The sequence below is a fragment of the Gracilinanus agilis genome, chromosome 3, assembly GCF_016433145.1.
Source record: "Gracilinanus agilis isolate LMUSP501 chromosome 3, AgileGrace, whole genome shotgun sequence".
NCBI classification, from domain to species: Eukaryota; Metazoa; Chordata; class Mammalia; order Didelphimorphia; family Didelphidae; genus Gracilinanus; species Gracilinanus agilis.
This window is the reverse complement of record NC_058132.1, coordinates 497,482,751-497,491,371: the sequence shown is the minus strand read 5'-3', so window position 1 is coordinate 497,491,371 and position 8,621 is coordinate 497,482,751.

Here is an 8,621-nt window from a genome sequence, read left to right as displayed (position 1 = left end):
GCAGGATCACATCAAAATATTTCCTACATAGGTAAGCACATAATGTGAAAAGGAAAATGAAATGCTGGGAGAGAGAGTCCTGGGCTTCAGAATTCTAATTATACAATCCTCCCTGTGATTCCATTGGGAAATGAGCATGTAAAAATCTCCTAGATTTATGTGCTTAGTTTCCCCAATGAATCAGTACACGTAGCCAACTTATAACTCTAAAAATCTTTAACTAGAGGTACTTAAAATATTGCACTTTCTAAGGGGAAATTACAATAATTTGGGAATAAGAGGGAAATAAAAGAAGAGAACAAAACCAATGATTGCTAGGTGCATTGATAAAAAGCCAACTAAGGGGCAATCCCCTTTGGCACAAGGGTATACATTCAAAATAAATGCATTTAACCCCCGACAGTTCAATCCACTACATCCCAAAGTTCACTCTGGATCTTTTGGTGCAGTGTGTGGTTTCCGCAGAGTTCTCCATGGTGCCTTCTCCAAACAGTTCAATTTCTTGATTCAGGGAGGTGGCAAGTTTCTTATTCTAAAATTACTCTCAAACAAGAAAAAATTTTCATAAATCTAGAATTTTATGACAATAATATAATGTCTGCTGAGAAGAGTGTTGCCTAACACATGGATCACCCTGGGATACATGGCTGAGTTATGAGGTATATGACTCAATTGTTAAAAAGAGATCAAAAAGGGGGCAGCTGGGTGGCTCAGTGGATTGAAAGCCAGGCCTAGAGACGGGAGGTCCTAGCTTCAAATCCGGCCTCAGACACTTCCCAGCTGTGTGACCCTGGGCAAGTCACTTGACCCCATTACCTACCCTTACCAATCTTCCACCTATAAGTCAATACACAGAAGTAAAGGGTTTAAAATTAAAAAAAAAAATTAAAAAAAAAAGAGATCAAAAACATAAGAAAAGCAAATAGAAGGAAAGGAAAAAAATCAAAATTAAATAGTATATAAAAATTCTGAGTAAGCAAGAATAAGCCCATAACAGGTCTTAGAATCAGGGCCCAATAAAGTGATTTATGTCCCACAAGCCTATAGGACCGTTGCAGCAATATGCACTTACCCAATCAGCAGCCAGGACTACAGAAAATTGCCACACTATGAAGGAGAAAGAAGGACTAGATTTTGAAGCAGAAGGGAAATATCATTCCTTAATCTGATTTTACCTTTGCTCTCAGGAATAGGAGAGCCAAAATAGCAGTGAAACTGAGGTACTTGGTAGAAGTCTGAGTCTGGCATGAGGGAATCCTGTGTCTGATTTTGCAAATAGCTGTTTTCTTGAACTCCAAAATAAGTTCAAGTCCCCTGTCTTGGTGCATCTCATCAATCTCACTGGGATTGGTTGGTCTCCTTGACCTTGTGCTCCCAGGCACTGTGCTGGTTAACTTTGTGCTCCTTAGCACTGTGAAGTGGCTCTTTTGTGATCCCTTCTCCTGGAATCAGACACAATCATTAATCAAGGGCCCATTATATTTAACAATCAATGGCAGGTTTCCACAGTCTAAAACTTTTGGGTATGCATTGACATTTGGGCTAATGGACATTTAACATTTATATTAGTGCAAAATAAAAAACAAAACATTAATACTGGTTGCTTGTACAACAAGTACAAAAAAAAGAGAGGAAAAAGAAAACTCAAATACTCTATTGCACATACAAGGAAAAACAATAATAAAATTAAAAAAATATATATAGTTCATATTCTGTGACACACTGTGTTAGCCAAGGAGAGGCACAGTACAAAGGTTTCTCACCCCAAAATGAGATCCATTTCCTTTTTTAAGTTGGCCATGATCCACAATGTGAGTACACATGATTTTTATGAAGTAACAGCTTTTTAAAACTAGTAGTGCAGCAGCTAATGCACATTCATAGTACCCAAATCCCCCCAAATCATAAGAGCCCATTTAATGACAATAGTGTGTAAATAGAATTAGCTCTAGCCCATTCATAGTCAAAACTCTACTGACCCTAGGCATAGAGATGATATCATCCCCACCTCCCTTAGTGGGGAAGGGAAATGAGTTACCCACACGTGACAATAAGTAACAAATCAAGAACAAGGGACTGCCCTTTGGGCAGTCCAAATCAGTGTAGAGGCTGCCATTTGTCCACTTGAATGAGAGGTGGACCCACAAGAAGTGATGAGAGACACTATCTCTTCAAATATGTTGGTTACTTCCTGCTAAGGGAGTTCCCGCTTTGAACTTGGGTGCTGAAGGATCTAGGGGGAGACCTCAGGCAGTTTCTACTCTAAATGGTCACATGGGTAAGTTAGGCTGACTTCCTTGGTCTACCTTGGCGTTTTTCCAAGACTCTACCTTAAGTAGGCTCTAGCCTATCTGATTGCTAGGCCTTGTGGCTTGTAGCCTAATTTATTTAGCCTTTTAACCTTCCCTCTCCGTCCAGGCCTCTGTAGGCCTAGACTAGCCTCTCCCTCTCTTTATTTCCTTACCTTTTACCTTCCTAATTGTAAATAAACTACCTAAAACCCGATCCTGACTTGGGTCTATTTTAATTACGGAATCAATCTGAATTGTTGATTCCTGGCGGCTACACTTTAAATATATATATATAAAATCTCCCTCTTACAGTAGCAAACAAACCCGCTATCATTAGGATTCACATGAGTCTCTATAATCACTGAAGCTCATGGATACTTCTCACAAGTTCTCCAGATCTAGTCAATCCTTCAACCTTAGCTGAGATATTTCTAACAAAGTCTATTATTGCCATCATTCCAAAATGTGACAGGAGAGCCCAGGAAAAAAACAAACTTATATACTGCTGATGAAAACCTTTTGGGTCCAAAATGCCACCAGAAATCTAGATCATTCTGGTAGAAGGGTAGAGTAAGCTGAAGAGTTACAAATATAAAAATCATCCAGGAGCCACCAAGCTCCATGGGAAGTGCTCCCTCTTGGGAGCCATCCAGAGGTCACCACATCCCCTGGGAAAACCTTCCCACCTCCTGGATGAGATTATAACCCATCATGGGGTAACCAAGCCTCTTGGGAAACCTCCCTTCTCTGGCATGAGACTGTAAGAGCTGTAAAAGGCATGTATTTATATGTCCCATCCATTGCAATGTGGAGGTGAGGAACACAACAGTGAAAATCACTTCTGATGTCTTATTCATTACATTTTTATAAATGTGGAGGTGGGAATACAATAGTGCTATTGCACTTCACTTCAACTACTACATGGACCCTTACCTCTTGTTGAAAACAACTCAAAGGTAGACAAATGATCAGTCAGAGGTAGTGGTGCTACTAGATATCTGAAAATCACTTCTGAAGACCCCTAAAAATCAGATGAGATTTTTAGCTCATTAAATTCTCCAAAGGTTGTATACAGGTTGTAACCAGTTTGATGGAGTCCATCCATCTTCATCTATGCGACAATTAACAAAGGCAAAAGGGAACAAAAGGTTGTTTAGGCAATATGTGGCCTTGATGGATCTGGTGACAAATCCAGCATCCATAAGGACCTATGGTTTTGCCACGGAAAGGGGTTCTTCCAAGTTGTTTATGGACTTTTATAATGGTATTTTCTCCAGTCCAGTCATAGGGGAGGGTACAAATAAAGTCAACGTTACAACATATAGCTAATGGTCAAAACACAGTAGGTGAAAATGACATAGTGTAACAGAATATATTATATTAGATTAATATGTGAATTTAAAAACAAAATTAAATCTTAAAACAATCAGCAAATACAATAAGCGTGACAGGATGTGAGCAATGAATTCAAGAGTCCTTTTCTCCAATTCCAATAGCTGCATTACAGAGATTTCACTATTTGGTGGGGAACAAACTGAAACAGTTAACATCAATAAGGCAGATGGAGTCTGAAAAGGCTTAAAATTCACCTCCAAACTCATTGAGGTTCCTTCCCCTTTCAAGTATCATCATCCATCTAGATTCCTTTGGTTACACTTCTGGGGTTCCCCTTACCCGCACGGAGCATAGTGTGGACGAACCCCATATTGGATGTGTTGCAGAGACTGAACAGGCCAAAATGGCAAGGGGGTGTAGGGAGATGGATCTCCCCTCTGAATCTTGAGATTACTCAAGCTATCAACTGCAAGGTCTCCTATTAGTACATCTAGGAATGGTAGTAAGAAAAGACATACTAAAGCAGTAAGCTGCATGAGCTCAGCAAGGTTCTCCAGAAACAGGAGCTGTTTGAGATAGGCAGGAAACTGGGTCATGTTTTCAATCTCTACTTCCTGTTTGTAGGCGGTGCTACTCTAGTATGCACTGGCTAGAAGTAAAAGCCTCACAAGGAATGTTTGGGAGAGGAGTTCTGTCCCTCCCACCCCCACCCCCCGGGGTAAAGCCAGTGGCTCCATGACACCTCAGTCCTCATTCCCACAACCAGGAGCATGGAAGACCCCCCCTCCCCCCCATCCCCCACCCCCTGTTAGCCAGACTGGGGTTGGGATAGATAGCGTGGATTGATTGTTCCACACTATATTTCCCTGCTGAAAAGCGGCAAGCGCAGGCTTGAGACTCACATGGGGGTGTGTGTGTGTGTGTGTGTGGGTAACCCAACAAGATTTGTATTTTACCCTTCTGGCAAGAAAAAGAAGGTGCTTCCAAACAACTCAGACCTTCGGCCAAACAGCAGTGGTAGGTAGGCCGTGGCAGGAGCGAGGGGAGCGATGGCGTGAACTGCAGTTGCTTGCAGACATCAGAAATGGTGGGAGGTTTATCTTTTTAGGCCAGGAGCTCCAGGGTGGGGCAGCTTGCAAAAAATGGGGAAAAAAAAAAAAACAGTATGGCAAAAAGCAGCTTATTAGCAGGAGCAAAATTTATCTGTTCCCTATAAAAATAAAATGAATATAGGATAGATTTAAAAGTTTTTATGGTCTTAAAAGATTTATTGGTAGCCATTAGGAAAATGAAGCCACGTGCCATGCTAACTTAGGCTGTTTGAAAGACCCACTATTACCTGCCACTACCACGCTACTTCAGGAGGAAAAAAAGCAAGTGCCAGACCAGCCATTTGATTTTGTCCTGTCTATGTCATTACACAAGACAGGAAGCCAGTGAGTTCATGGGAAATGTAGTTCAAAGACCCCTAAACTTCCACAGGAAGCCAGTGGGCTCACAAGAAATTTAGTTCAGAGACCCCAAAATTTCAATAACACATCCCTATCTTTTACTCAAAGGCTTTCTTAAAAAAATTCAAGGACTCTATCCCTTCATGGCTCACCAAAACTAAGTTTAAAATTAATATGCAATAACTCCAAGTATTATATTTTATAAGATTTATTAATAGTCACTTGAAGTAGAAAAAATAAACGAACAAAGTACAAAACTTAAAATTGACCACGTGAGTAAACTTTCCTGCCAAGCTCTTCCCCCAGCCTCCACAGCCATGTTCCAGGAAGAAGAGTGTGAGGGGCGGGGTCACATCAAAATATTTCCTACATAGGTAAGCACATAACGTGAAAAGGAAAATGGAATGCTAGGAGAGAGAGCCCTGGGCTTCAAAATTCTAATTACACAGCTTTATCCTGGACTCATCACTCTTTTTCATCCTTAATATTCAACCAGTCACTGAATCATGCCATTTCTACTTCTCACATCTATTGCATCTCTTTCTCATTACTCATATAACCACTTTCTTAATTTGGATCTTATAACCTCTTTCCTAAACTATTGCAATGACCTCCTTATTGAAATTCCTTCTCAGGTTCCTCCTTACTTGTGACATTTCATATTTAATAGATCTACCAAAGTGATTTTCCTTATGCCCAAGTTTGTCCACTTTCTTCCTTAGTGAACAAACTTCACTAATTCTCTATTGCCTTTAGGATCAAATGTAAAAGTACTGTTTGTACTTTTAAAAGTTTTAAAGCCTCTTACAATTTGGTCCCAAACTACCTTACCAGCCTCCTGTTCCCACATTTGACAGTCTAGCCCAGTGATGGGCAACCTTTTGAGCTTGGTGTGTCAAAATTCATCAAAAAACTGAGCATAACTTGGGTGGTGTGTCACTTTGAGGAAAAAAAAAACATAATTTCACAATATTTATAGTTTAAATAAAAAAAATGTATAATTGTAATATATAACTATTTAATAATCCAAAGTAGGTAAATTAATATAGGTAGAATTGTCATCTATAGTGCACAGAGTGTCTATACTACACTACAGCAAATGTTTCATCCTTGGCATGCGGGCGCCATACTTCTGGCCATGTGTCATTGAAAATGGCTATGCATGTCAGTGTTGACATGCGTGACATAGGTTTTCCATCACCGGTCTATCCAAATTGGCTTTCTTGATCTGCTTTATGTCTAGCTTTTATTTTCAGTCTTCAGGTCTTTGCTCTGGCTGTCCTTGTGCATGGGGGGAAAAAAGAGTAAAAAGTGACATGATAGCCTTAGCTTTCTCTGTAGTATCTATCATGCCACCTCTGTAATGAGTTGATATATTTCTCTCTCGAATATCATGACAATTGATCTCTTATTTTTTTCAAAATTATTACCTTCAGCTGAGATTTTTTTCTTAGCTCAGTGCAGCTGCTCTTTCTATCTTTGCCTTTAATGCTATTTCTGATGCCTTGTATTGCACACCAGACACTGAAGTATTGGACCCAAAAATGATTCAGTTGTCACCAGTGATGATGGTTTTGTTATGGAAAAACTAAGGGGTCTGTTCAGTTTCATTGATGAATGCTCTTGGAATGATTTGGCTTAGTTGGGTCTCAAACCAAAGTTTTTGAAGACTTATTTTCCTTTCTGTTGCTGTTTGGTGTTTTGTAAGATAAAAACTCCATGAAACAAAGTGAGAAAAACACTATTTTAGCCATTATAATATAATTTTAGATAAACTAGTGTAACCCTCCCGTTCTATAACAAAACTAAAACTCAAATCATTTAGGGGCAGCTGGGTAGCTCAGTGGAGTGAGAGTCAGGCCTAGAGACAGGAGGTCCTAGGTTCAAACCCGGCCTCAGCCACTTCCCTGCTGTGTGACCCTGGGCAAGTCACTTGACCCCCATTGCCCACCCTTACCAATCTTCCACCTATGAGACAATACACCGAAGTACAAGGGTTTAAAAACAAACAAAAAAAAAAAAACCTCAAATCATTTGCCCCATGTTCCACTTGTATTTTGTGATAGAGAGGTTAAAGTGATTTGGTTAATTGCCTTTTCACTTCCTCAGCCAGTAGCTGTGAAAGGGAGTAATGAGAATCAAAATATCTGTAAGATCAGTAGAATTGATTAGAGCATCATTCTCTGAATATCTGCCACTGGTGCTTCTGTGTAAAAATGCTTTATTTGTTTGAAGGTTATAAACAAGCCATGTTTGTAGGAATATTTGAAGAGTAGGAAAAGAACAGGAAACCACTTCTTTGACTACTTCCAACATCAAACTTTTTTCTTTCTTGCTGGCATCTCAAAGGGGAAAGACAGTTCATCTGTCTAATTTGTGGAATAATCCCCCAGATACAGTGGAATCTTCTGGCATTTATTTCCAACTGTGGTTTCTGGTAGCCTAAGGTCTTTTTGTTTTGAACACATGAGGATAGTAGGAAACAAATGCCCCCAGTATGGAGAAAGGATGTAGCTACCTTTGTCAGCAGGAACTCAGGCTGTACTTGTACTACTTTGCAAAGTTTCATAGGTACTATCTGCCGATTCACTGTTGACTACCACCATTTGGAAGTTGTCAACAGATATTTGGACTGAATATCACTTAGGGCAGTCATTTTAGCCAGCATGATGTCACCAAACTCATATATTTCAACTTATAGTTTTCAGTACCCCAAACATCTTCCTTCCTGATAGTTCCTCTGAAGGACTTCTGTAAGGGGTAAAATTATGGTTGGATTGAATAATTAAGAGTTTGGCCACCAGGAATTAAGTACTTAATTCCAAATGAAAGACTCAAGTCAGAATGACTTTTATGGTAGTTTATTTACAAATAGAAAGAGTGAAAACAAGGAGAGAGAGAGAGAGAGAATGAAAATTAATCCAGCCTGGTTCAAACCAGGCAGGGCTTCAGAGGCCCCAGCAAAAGGTTAATTTAACAAGGCTTCTAGCTATGAGGTCTCCTCCAAGACGAGGGGCCTCTCCAGAGGCTAGTGCCCCCAGAAAAGCCAAGGAAAGGGAGTCAGCCTTTTCACTCACCCATGTGGCAGTCCAAAGGGAAGCAATCGGAGGTCTCAAGCCTGAGCTCCTCCAAGGCCAAGTTCAAAAAGGAAAAAAAAAACTCCTCACAGGAAGTTACCACCATTTTTTTTAAAAAATAATAAAAAAACCCTTACCTTCCATCTTGGAGTCAATATGTGTATTGGCTCCAAGGCAGAAGAGTTTACCACCATATTTATTCATTCATTCATTCATTCATTCATTCATTTATTTAATTTTAAACCCTTAACTTCTGTGTATTGACTTATAGGTAGAAGATTGGTAAGGGTAGGCAATGGGGGTCAAGTGACTTGCCCAGGGTCACACAGCTGGGAAGTGTCTGAGGCCAGATTTGAACCTAGGACCTCCTGTCTCTAGGCCTGGCTCTCAATCCACTGAGCTACCCAGCTGCCCCTTACCACCATATTTAAAGGCAATTCATTGCGTCACTTCCTGTGTCTACCTTC